The following is a 13,405-nucleotide window of genomic DNA, read 5'->3' on the forward strand; positions in this document are numbered from 1 at the left end:
CAATTCGATGTTAAACTTTCTTGCCTACCTTGCCTCAGGAGACAGTCTGTGTTTTTGATTACATTTCTCTGTTCAAGCTGTTTCTTTGCCCCATGCAGCCCAGAAAAACCCCATCATTTTATTAAAAACCCCTTTTTAAATCAATTTACTAGCCTAAAATCAGTATTCATATCGGTCATCTCAGCCCTTTGAAGACCTTTTGCCAAGATAGACCCGGAGAGAGCCCTCTCCTGTCCTCATAGGGCTAGCTACGAGGCTAAGCGGTTTGATGTTGCCTTGGATTTTGCCTTCCTCAGCCTGAGGCCAAATTCGAGCGCTAACATATTGGCGACCATACTGGGAGAACAACTTGTTTGCAGGTTGATGTGTTTATTTCATAAGTCTTAGACGAAGCCTGAAGTTATGCCAGGTAGCCTTCGAAACGCTTTTGCTTTGCATAAGCGGAAGTAGATAAACGTTGCTTCAGTCAATCTCCATGAGCTTGTGAATACAGCACTTCATTTGCATTTTACCCCAGTACATTTGTAAACTCTGAACTTTTGATGATAAGTTGAGAGTTTTCACAGGCTGATTAGCTATTTGTTCCTTGATATTTTGAGAATAACAAGCTGGCTTCAGATCCTAGTCATATATTTAGATCTCATTCATGTCCGGCTGTTTTTAAGTGCCTTGAAGACATTGATTTTGACAAGAGCTTCGAGTTGTCCCTGTTCAAAACCAAATCTGAAAGTGCACTTGATTCCCTAGTCCTTAATCCAGATTTTGCTGTTGCCCTTGAAATCGAGAGACACAATAAATTGGTTGAAAATTTCATCTTAAGACACCTTCAAACAGATATCCAAGTCACTAATCTTGCTGATTTCCTCGAAACTGTATCTGGCAATATTGGATCTACTATCACGGCTTATGTTCCGTATGAGCAGACCAATCCTCCTTTTATTTCTATATCCCCTATAGTCACACATCCTGAATCTACAATCAATTCTCCCTCTTCATCCCATATCGCTTCTCCTCCGCCTACACCTCCCTATACCCCTCATACTACAGCTGCACCTACTCCACCTACTACTCCTAGACCCAATCTACCTAAAGCAATGGCTGCCCGGTTTGCCCCTCTTGCTCTTCCCCAAAATCTGCATGATATGCCAGCTGATTATCAGAGTAAAATTCCCATGTTTGATGGCACTCCTCAAGGTGTTTCCGCTCAGCAGCATATAGACAAAATGGCAACTTTCTTTGATCTATATGAGATAGATGAAGAAGATGTAACTATGCGTTTGTTTGTGCAAACATTCGGAGGAGAAGTAAGAAAATGGTTCAGAGGTTTGACAGCTAGAAGCATACCCACATTGGATGAACTTCAGAAGCAGTTTCTAGATCGATGGGAAATCAGAAAGGATCCACTTCAGATCAATGTCGAGTACAACAATCTCAAACGCAATCATGGTGAGTCTGTCCAAGATTACATTATCAGATTTAATACAGTTTACAATGTTATTCCAGATGATTTAAGACCATCTAGAAAATCAACTCTTCTCAAATTCCCAGATGGATTTGATCCGGAGATGGCTTATTCATTGCGAGATAGAGATCCGCCTACCTTGGAGGATATGCAGAAAATCGTTGTTAGTGTTGAAGCGAATTTGAATGATAAAAGAGCAAGGATGAAAGCCGAAAAACGAGTGACAATCAAAGAAGAAACTTGTACATCAGATCAGCTCCTTCGCAAGGTAGAAAAGGTAGAAAGGATGCTCGAAAAGGCTCATCTCGACAAGCCGGAACCACAGATTCGTAATCCTAATTTCCGAGATCCGCAGCAGCCACAATACAGAATTAAGCAGGGTGAAACAAGGGCACAAGAGTCAGCAATCCAGAAGAAAAAAAAACCTCCTCTTCAGCAGAATTTTGTTAGCCAAGAATCCGAGGATGAAGGTGATACTATAGGGGAGGAAAATCACTTTTTCACTCCTGATGATCTGCCTACCTATATTACAGAAGAAGAAGAATTTGTGAGAAACTCCATCATCCATCAAGATGAGAACTATATCTTATCAAATGATGCAACGCTTGAGGAAGAATCAGAGGAGTACCAAAGAGGATATCTCAATGCTTTGTCCGCTCAGCAGAAACAATTAAGAAATCGAGTTGTTCCCATAAATCTCATTCAGAAGAAGAAAGATACTTCAGCAAAAAATGATTCAGCTTCCCCACAAAAAAAAGGAAAAGAGATAATTGATCCCCCAGCAGGTCAATCATCTTCAGCAGATAAGGTAAATCAGCCACCAAGCACAATGAGGGATAAAGTTGAAAGAAGAGAAGTTCCAGCCAAAGAAGGTGAAAAGGTTTCAGCATTTAGTTTGGAGAATGAAATTTCAAAGCTAAAAGTGTCTATTCCATTGACTGAAATCATGAAAAACAGCAGCTACCGAGGTCAAATCTCCAAAATTCTGAATATTGATCCAATGCTTGACACGGTAAATGTAGAAGATGATCAGCCGGAATTAATTTTTGGGCCTGCTTTAGATGGTGAGTCTCCTAAAAGTGATGTTCCTCCCTTCTATATTAGTTTGAGGTTGCACGAGTATGTTTTACATAATGCTATGTTTGACTCGGGTGCTTCGCACAATTTGATGCCGAAAGCAATCATGGAAAAGCTGGGATTAGACATCACAAGAAAATATCATGATTTGTATTCATTTGATTCCAGCCGGGTAAAGTGTATCAGATTGATCAAGGACTTGGTGGTAAGCCTAGATCAAATTCCAGCTAAGAATATCTTGATGGATGTGGTTGTGGCGGATATTCCTCCGCGTTTTGGTATGTTACTTTCAAGGTCTTGGGGAGCTAAGTTGAAAGGTACACTTCAGCTAGATTTTTCTTATGCTACAATTCTAGTCTTCGGTCAAATGAGAAAGTTATATTGGGAGCAAAAGATGAAATACATGATAACTAGCAAAGAAAAGCCAATAAATCATCCTGTAAATTATGTACATACAGATTTGGAGTCGTTTGTCTTGTTTGCTGATAATTTTAATGAGATAGATAGTCAGGTAGTTCAGGCAGAGGATATACCAGAGATTACTGAAAATTTTAGAGAAGTTCTACAAAAGGAAAGAGAAGAAAAGCCAGCTGCCATGAAGCAAACAGCTGAAGCTAAGGGGCAGAAAACAGAAAAAACAGAGGCAACACAGTTTCAGCAGTTGGAAGAAGATGAAGATGGTCTTTGGACCATGGATTTTGATGGCGCTGTGGGCAGCGATGGTTCTGGTATTGGTGTGTGGATTCGAAGTCCCTTTTCTGCCCGAGACAAAGTCCCAAGCAAGGTGAGAGTGTGTTCTTATAAACTAGCATTCGATTGTTCAAATAATGAGGCGGAATATGAGGCTCTCATTGCTGGCCTTAAAATTCTTCGCAAGCTGAAAGCAAAGAAGATTACAGTTTATGGTGATTCCGAGTTGGTGATAAAGCAAGTTAAAGGTGAATTTTAGGCCAAGCATCCTCGTATGAGGGCATATCGAAATGCTGTCCTAGATATTTTGAAATTATTTTCTGAACATACTTTGACATGTGTGCCCCGCATACAAAATGGTGTTGCTGATGCATTGGCCAAGGCAGCAAGTAACTTAAAAATTCCAATGAATTCCAGCAACAAATTTTAGATTTATGTGAAACACCGCCCCACAGTTCCGGATAATCAACGATGTTGGCAAGTCTTCCAGGATGATGAAGAAATCAAAGATTTTCTGCAGATTGAAGGTGAGTTTAAGGACATCTCCATAGATACTGAACCAGATGAAGTAAATCAAATGGATGTGCTGCAACTTAAGGACAATTTTATTCCTAAAGGATTGATTCCTTTGGAAGAGTTGTTTGATCAAGATGATGTGGCCCGCAAACCAACATTGAGACCAACTGAAGAAGGTGTTGAAGAAGTAAACATTGGAGCAGCTGAGAATCCTAAGATGGTAAAGCTATCAAAGTCGTTGTCACCAAAGGTAAAGAAGGAGTATGTCAGATTGTTATCTTCATTTTCTAATGTCTTTGCATGGGATTATTCAGATCTGAAAACATATGACACCAATATCATTCACCATACTATTCCCATAAAGCCAAATCAGAAACCTTTCCGTCAAAAGTTGAGGAGAATCAATCCTAAATTGCTGCCATTGATAGAAAAAGAAGTGAATAGGTTGTACAAGTCTGGGATCATAGTGCCTATCAGATTTTCCGATTGGATATCAAATTTGGTGCCCGTAAGAAAGAAGACCAGTGAGATCCGTTTATGCATTGACTTCAGAAACTTGAATAAGGTGTCTTTAAAGGACAATTATCCGCTGTCCAAAATGGATCATATATTGCAGCGAGTAGTTGGAGCATCAAGGATGTCGCTACTCGATGGCTATTCCGGGTACAATCAGATTTTGGTGCATGAGGATGATCATGACAAAACTGCATTCATTACTCCATGGGGAACATTTCATTATGCAAAGATGCCGTTTGGTTTGAAAAATGCAGGTGCCACTTTTCAGCGTGCGATGGACATGGCCTTTGCCAACGAGAAAGATGTCTTTTTGGTTGTTTACCTTGATGATTTGACTGTATTTTCGAAATCTGATGAAGAACATTTATATCACTTGAAAATGGTTTTTCAAAAGTGCAGAAAATATGGTATTTCTCTGAATCCAAGGAAGAGTCTTTTCGCCATGAGTAAAGGCAAGCTCTTGGGCCACATCATTTCCAAAGACGGCATCCGTATAGATCCTGCACATGTTGAAGCTATTCAGCAAATTGAGCAGCCTCGGAACAAAAAAGAAATACAGTCCTTTAATGGTAAGTTGAATTTTCTGCGTCGCTTCATTCCGAATCTTGCCGAGCATCTTAGAGAAATCACAAACATGCTGAAAAAGGACAGCCAGCTAAAGTGGACCGAAGAGGCGGTAAAATCTTTCAATTTGGTAAAGTTGGTTCTATCTTCAGCTCCTACTCTAATCAGTCCGGATTACACACAAGATTTTATTTTATTTTCATTTGCTTCTGAGCACACATTGGCAGCTATACTAATGCAAAAAAGAGATGGAGTTGAAAAGCCTATTGCTTTTTTCAACCGTATTATAAGAGACGGAGCATTAAAGTATAACATCATTGAAAAACAAGCACTTGCGCTTGTGAAGGCCTTGAAGGATTTCCGTGTGTATATATTGCATTCTCACATTATAGCATATGTTCCTAACGCGGCAGTAAAGGATGTTTTGGTACAGGCAGAACCAGAAGGAAAGCGGGGTAAGTGGATCGCTGCGTTGTTAGAGTATGACGTGGAGATTAAACCAACAAAGCTGATCAAAGGTCAAGGTCTCGCTAAATTAATGGCTGAAACAAATCTACATGTCCTAGATATCAATTTGATGGCTGCCATGTCCGATGAAGATGAGGAGAATTCAGCACAACAGGTATCTGACATCTTTGTTTCTTCTCCTTGGTATGCTGATATTATATATGTACTTCAAAATTTGTCTTCACCTCCCGGGATGCCTCAAAATAAAAGTAGGACATTGAAGTTGAAAGCAGCCAAGTTTTGCATCCTTAAATCTGCACTATATTGGAAAGACCCCGGTGGAATATTGCTGAATTGTTTGGTCGAGGAGGAAGCCAAAATAGTTGTGGAAGATTTTCATAAAGGTAACTGCGGGGGCCATTTGTTTTGGAAGACTACAACAAATAAGATCCTAAGGGCAGGTTTTTATTGGCCTTCATTGTTTTCAGATGTATATAAAGCTGTCAAGAATTGTCATGAGTGCCAAATTTTTCAAGGGAAACAGAAATTACAGCCATTGCCTCTCAAACCAATTGAATTCAGCACACCATTTCAGCACTGGGGCTTGGATTTTATAGGAAAAATTCATTCGGCATCGTCAGGACAGCATAGATGGATATTGACAGCTACAGATTACTTCACAAAATGGATTGAAGCCATTCCCACCCGGCAGGCCACAGATGCGGTAATTATTTCTTTCCTTGAAAATAATATACTGTCACGTTTTGGCTGTCCAAGTAAGTTAATTACAGATAATGCAGCAGAATTCAAATCAAAGAGAATGGTTGACTTTTGCTACAAATACAATATCAGCTTGGGGCATTCTACCGCCTATAATCCACAAGGAAATGGGTTGGCAGAATCTTCAAATAAGTCCTTGGTAAATATCATTAAAAAGTTGCTGGAAATCAATAAGAAGAGCTGGCATAAAAATTTAGTGAATGCACTGTGGGCTGATAGGGTAAGTCAGAAAAAGTCAATTGGCATGTGTCCTTTTGAGTTGGTGTATGGGACAGACGCAGTATTTCCTACTTCGCTTGCTATTCCGGTGGTCAAATTGCTTCAAGAAGCTGGTAGTGAGGAAGATCCCATGCAGAGGCGGATTAATCAAATGATTCATTTACAGCAGACACGGGAGGAAGTTCTTCACAATACTCTCAAGTTGCAAGAGCGCATAAAGAAGATTTATGACAGGAAATCAAAACCAGATGACTTCCAAATAGATGATGTGGTTTTGAGGTGGGATGCTTGGAATGAAGACAAAGGGAAGCACGGAAAATTTGACAATTTATGGAAGGGTCCGTACAAGATCGCAGCATATCGTGGCCAAAATGCTTTTCTTCTCAAGGAAATGAACGGAGATGATTATCCCAGTGGGTCGGTCAAAGGTCGGCTGCTAAAGAGGTACCATGCCTGAGCATTTTCTGTTCTTGACACCATCATTGTACATACCATTTTACTTCATTTTTATCGCATGTGTGTATTGATATTTCATCCTCAGTCTGGGGCCCACGATGAAGGCTATAATTCTGAAGATGAACATTAGTTGGTTTGAGGTTTGTCAAGTTGGTTTTATTAGTTCATTTTCTGTCCAAAATTGAGTTAGTTTGGGTCAAAGTTGAGTCCAATTTTTAGTCAAATTTGTAGTCACCAAAACTGTCAAAGTTTGTGTCAAATGAGTAAAATAATGACTCCATCGCCCAATGGTTGAAAGCACTGGTCTGCTCTCCCAGAGGTCTGAGGTTCTTGGCATCTCCAAGGAGTTACCATCCCCATTGGTCTAGTAGCCCTCCACCAGAGATCAAAGCTCTTTGCATTTCATGATTAGGTGTCCCATCAGTGTGATCATGTTGCATTCCGTTAGGCATGCCATAACCCTGGTGGAGGGAGTTTGTGTTTTTTATTCCCCTCCTATTTGGCACTGCTCGTTCAGGTTTGTCTAAGTAAATAAAATCTTCAAAGGGTCATTCATCTTGTTTTAAATTTCGAGGTCTTAGGTCTAGGGTTGGGTCAATTTTTGTCTTGAGAGGTCATAAAAGACCAGCAGGCCAGAGGGATGTCCTTCATAAAACATCATTTCAATAATTCTCACTATTGTACAGCTAAATTTTCACCTTGTTTTCAAAATTCTATTTTTGAAAAAGAAAGGTCATTATCTCGTTTTTGTAAAAATTTTCAAAATTTCAAATTCTCCAAATGTTGAAGCGCAGCCTTGGTCTCCTTTGCCAAAGCATCTTAGAAGCTATCCCTGCAAAATTTTTCAGAAGAAATCATCATTTCAATCAATTTTTTCCAAGAAAGGAAACTAGAAGTCAGAGCCAATTAATTCAAAAAAGTGTCAACACTCAAACATTATAAAGTGGGTTTTGGGCAAATAAAAATCTAAAGGGAGCCTATAAAAGCACATCACTCTTCATTAGCAACTCATTTGCCTCTCACAAGCTAAATGAATCCTTGCAAAGGCGATTTCAAGAGTCATTGAGCAAATTGGGCAGTTTCAGAGGCGCACTACGCATTAGGGAGGGTGCGCTACGCGTCAGGGGCGTGCTATGCATCAGGCTGCCTTTCTCAGAACAAAATTGCTCGTGCACTACGCGTTAGAGGGGCGCTAAGCGTTGGGCAAGGCGCGCTACGCGTTGGGTTTTTCGCCCAATAAACTGCCAGCAAGCTACCAAATCCTCTTATCTCTCAAGCAAATTTCAGCATTTGAAAAAGTCAAACAACAGTTAATTGGGTGCAAAGTCAGCATTATATTTCAGCCATCTTGCCTTCAAGACCATGTCAGAAACCTTCTTCCTCCAAAAAGTGGCAGAAGGTCATTTTTTGGACACACAGGAAGCAGTCTTGGGAGATTGCATTTTTGGAGGGGAAAATGGCCACCAAATTGAGAAATTCCACTTGGGCTGGAGAGTAGACATCTAGACCTTTCCAACAAGCCCACTTGAGCTTCATTTGAATGCCGGGAAGTGCCCCAAACGTGGGCTCAAAGGCGCGCTACGCGTTGAGAAATGGCGCGCTACGCATCAGGACATTTTCTCAATTTTTCATCTTCAGCTCAGGAAAACGCAGCATTTGACCAGTTTTGACTTTTGGTGGGATTTTTCACCCTCCTTGATGTAATTAATGTAATTTTATGTTGACATGACACTTATTTACCTATTCTAGAAGATTCATTCATAAAATTGCAAAAAATTAATGAATGACTTGGTTTCCTAGCTTATAGAGGCAAGTTGTTTTGATTGCCTAGATTGTAGTGCTCAGTTTAGAATTGGTTGAAACAGCTCCTAGGATGATGAGCTCGACCCCTAGAGGCAAGGAAATGTGTTAGCTTGCCTATATTATGTACTTTCTTAGTCATTTTCATGGTTGGACTCTTGAGGGATAAGCTTAGACTGTATTACTCTTTGTATCTCTGCAATTTTGGCAAAGGAAAGACCAGGGTTTTGCAGCACTATTTGGGATTCCTGTGGTGATTTGTGTTGATGGTGTGTTTCTCTCATGTACTTTTAAGTTTTTTATGTGTATCATTTTCCTACTCTTCTCTTCTGCAAATTAATTAAATGAAGTGTTAAGGTAGAATTCATGGTTTCTATGCTCTGCCTTTAAGTTTGCTTAATATCTATGTTTTCATCTATTTAAGGAGAACTCCTGATGGTTTCTTGCTCTCGTTAGCTCCTCACCAGTCATACCTATCCATTCATCTTCTTCAAAGGCATCAAGACAATCTCCTACCTTGCCCCAAAAAGACCTCTGCAAAAAAAAAACTGTGTCTCATCCCCGCACCCAAAATTGTTGTGCTCAGTTTTCCAACAAAACCCTAAAAATTTGAAATCAAACTTTCCCTATCAGTTTACTAGCCTAAAAATCAGTATTCATATCGGTCATCTCAGCCCTTTGAAGACCTTTCGCCGAGATAGACCCGGAGAGAGCCCTCTCCTGTCCTCGTAGGGCTAGCTACGAGGCTTAGTGGTTTGATGTTGCCTTGGATTTTGCCTTCCTCAGCCTGAGGCCAAATTCGAGCGCTAACAGGTGGCACGGACCTAAAAACAATAATGACACAGTTAAAGCGCCAGCCCCCAAGAGAGCAGGTGGGGCCGTGAAAAAAGTCGAAAGCATATAAGACTTCTTTTGACTTGATCACCCTCACTGAGGGACATATGCACAATATAGGGGATACGGTGCACAAAGTCACCGTGAAGGCCCTCTAGCAGTTGGGGGTCCTCTGGGCACAGATTCATGAGTTGCAGGTGTGCACTCCCCAGGCTAGTACTCTCTTGACCAGCCTCGTAGTAGGAACGACTATGAGTGAGGAAATGTTGCACGCCTGCATGACCAACACAATAGTGCTACCAGAGGGGGCACTGGTTACAGAAAATGAGGCCAACATGCATATGGTCAGTGTGTTGAAAGGATTAGGAATCAACATGGCTGCGCTCCCTCAAGAAACACTCTATGTCCTACAAGAAGAAGTAACTACGGAACTGCAGGCCAGGGAAGGCCGCGCACTACAGGTGTTAAGCGAACAAAGAATCAACATCGAGAAACTGAGCCTGCAACATGGCGAGGTAGTCATGCAGAACTGACAGATGGTGTAGGTGGTTGAGGAAGCCTGCGAGATGGTCCTTGAGTTGGCCATCCTAGTAGAGGCACCAGCAGAGGCGCGCATCCAGAGGTTAGCAGTAGGGGTGCACGAGGCATGAGAAGAGATGGCCAAGGTTCAGCTAGAGCTGAACCTTCAGATAGCAGAGCTACAGTTGAAGGCATAACCTTCAACTCCTCCAAAGGTAAGAGAACAACGCGCCAACACCATTACATCGAGGATGGAGGAGATTAGCAGTGCAGTGAAGGACTGCACCAAAATGTTGGAAGAATCATTCGAGGTCCTCACCACTCTACAAGAGGACCTAAACATACAATGCTTAGAAACATAGGCACGTGACCTATAGCAATAGTATGACAACGTCAAAGGGACTGCACAGATGGTGGTCCTCACATAGAGGCTCGCGTGAATGCAATAGGAAAAAACGCTTAAGGAGCAAGTAGACGTAGCGCGACACAAATAAGCGGTTCTGAAAGCGTTCGTCCAACCATGGATCAATGAGGCCTTCGTAATCATAACAAAAATTGAAGGCAAGCTTGTGCAGATGCAGGGGATGCAGGAGCAGATACAGGGAAGCAGTTCAGATACCGTGGTCTCTGAACAACGCGTCCAGGAGATACAACAGGCAGCTGCTTAGTGCGCTGCTGATCTTGCAACAATCCAAGCACAGTTGGGAGGTCTCCACGCAAAGATATCCGCACCAAAAAAGTGACTCGAGGGCGAGTCACGATGTTTGTGTTGGGGGCCTATTGGGCGCGAGATCCCATAAGGAAAGTTTTGGGGCTTAAAGCCCAGATTTTGACCATGTTCGATGTAAAGACTCCGCGATTTGTGGGCATGGAGCGTGAAGTTGTAATTAAGTCATAGGGTTGTCCGCCCTTACTGTTATAATGTAATGTCGGCTTGAGAGTTCTACCCATGGTCCGCGGACCATGGTATTGTATAAATAGAGCGAGGCTCTAAGTGTAAAGAGAGAATCTAAGATAGAAGAATCTAAGAGATGATGAAGCATTGAGTCTAAAGTGTAAGTTCATGTCTTTGGGTCGTAGAGTAGGAAAAGGCTCTGCAGCTGAGTGCATAGAGGCCTAGTAGTCCGCAGTTGAGTGCGCGAACCCCTGCAGCTGAGTCTGTAGGGTAGATTGAGTCTATAAGAGATTGAAGCATTAATAAAGAGAAGTTTTACTTCATTTCTGTGTATCTTTTTCCTGTTTTATGCATTGAAGTATATTGGGTATGAATAGCAAGTTTACTGTTAATTTTCTGTGCGAACTTATATGAATGTGTTGAATAAGTGAATGTAAGATAAAAGTATTTTTTTATTCGAAGATAACTAACTGTTATAAGAAGATATGTAAGATCCACGGTGCAACTTGGTGAAATAGCATAGATTGTTGCTTTAGCAGCGTGAAAGCACCTCATACCTTGGTTAAGGCTGCACGAAGGCAAGTATAACAGAGCGCGAAGGCCTCGCAGGTCAAGATAGTGCACAAAGTGACTGCGCGAAGGTATTCACAGTTGAACTAAATCGACCCCTTAGACATCTCAAGGGTGCAAAAACTTGGTTCCAACATCCCCCCATATTACTTCAGGTGAGACCTCAGTCCATGCTCTGTGGTTGTTGCCGAAAGGGACACTAGTATAGGGATTTTTTTTGGCTAAATAACTCTGAACCTAGGTCAGGCCCCCTCAAGCCAACACTTATGTTAAATGTGAGATTTTTCTAAAGTCACATATATAGAGAAATATTTCTTGGGATAAATATTTTAAGTCTGTTTATTCTTTATTTCTTAGTTTCATTTACATCATTAGCCCCACACTTATATACCTCATCCATTTTTTATAACTTGTATTAAGGGAAATTGGTCCCATAATCCCAGTCAGAGACACCATTCCAAACGAAAAAGGAGTTTCCTTAAGTTCCCAATCGGGTGGTTTCCCTAATGTTGAGGTAGAGAATTTCGAGCCTTCAAAATTTTTGGCGCTAGAAGGAGGGCCTTCAAACTATAAATGTTAATAATATCCACTCTTAAATCAAAAGGTCATTCTAAGAGTCAGTCTCCCTCAAAATCACCACCAACTTCTAGATCACATTCCAAATCTCCTAAATCAAGATATGAAGTTGTTCAAACAAACACCAAAACTCCTAGCACACTTCCAAAGTCATTTGGCCAAACTTCTTCCCAAATACCTATAGAGCCCCCTAAAGTTCAGAATTTAATTCAAAAATTGGAAGAAAATTCTATTTCTGGAGAAAAATATGTCCAAACTGATATATAGGAAGGAAGTGTATCTTCATCCTAGTAGTCTTCTGGTGTATTAACTAGATCCGAGAGTGAAAATTTTGGATTTAAACCTTTTGAATTCCCATTACCCACTCATCGGAGAAATAAAAAAAACCCCAAAAACTCACTCTTCTTCTAGCGATATTACATCATCATGTCCCCCTCTTACTCCTTCTCTTGGTCCTACTTCTTCCTCTACCTCTTTACCTTCTTCATCTCAACCTCTCATCCCATCTACTCACATTTTTCAACCACAATCACCTAATGCAACTTTAATCAGTATCACTATAGGAGCAATATCTTCATCTGCCCAAACTTCATCAACATCAACATCTTCTACAACTTCCTTTGTTCCTAATATTCCGATATTGACAAATAGATCATGGAACAATCCTGGGGCAGTACAAATGGCTTCACCATTACACCATCTTCCCAAACACCCAAAGAGGTGGCTTCCTAAGTTTAATCCCGATGATGGCCTCCCTGCAGAGGAACATCTTCACAATTTCATGTTAGCCATCAATCTGAATGGAGTCATAGAAGAATATTGTGTTGTCATACATTTTCCCTACACATTTGAAGGATCTACAGGATCCTGGTATTTTTCTCTTCCTATTGGATCAATAACAAATTGGGATATGTTAGAAGAACATTTTTTGTTAAAATTTGGTGATGAGTGAACAACTTCCACTTTGATTAATGACTTATAAAATCTTAAGGTCAATCCAAATGAAAAAATTAAATATTTTAATTCCATATTCAACAAATTGCTGAATAAAATCCCAGACACTTCTAGACCAGGGATTGATGTACAAATTGAATGGTATATCTCTGCTCTTCCTTCAAACATTGTTATGTTCATATATAGATCCAATAAAACAATATTTCTTGATAACATGAAAGAAGCTCTATCTGTGGAAAAGAGAATCCTTCCTCTTGAAAAGAAAACCGCTCTTGATGAAAGAAAGAAAACCAAAAAAGTTACTTTCAAGGATGAATCCAAGAAGAAAGCCCCACAAATCCTTTTGACTTGGAAGGATTACAAAAGGTTCTGAAGACAATGTCTAATGAAATGGTAGTAATTAAGAAGCAAGTAGCTAAATCCTCTAAAAAATCCTTTAGGCATTTCAAAAGGAATCAACCATCATAGTCATAGCCACATGCCATTATATCAAATGTTGAATCTAACCAAGATGATGAAGAGGAAGAATC

The sequence above is a fragment of the Pinus tabuliformis genome, chromosome 2_2 (assembly GCF_031772625.1).
Source record: "Pinus tabuliformis cultivar Carrire ecotype Pingquan chromosome 2_2, CPIR1, whole genome shotgun sequence".
NCBI classification, from domain to species: Eukaryota; Viridiplantae; Streptophyta; class Pinopsida; order Pinales; family Pinaceae; genus Pinus; species Pinus tabuliformis.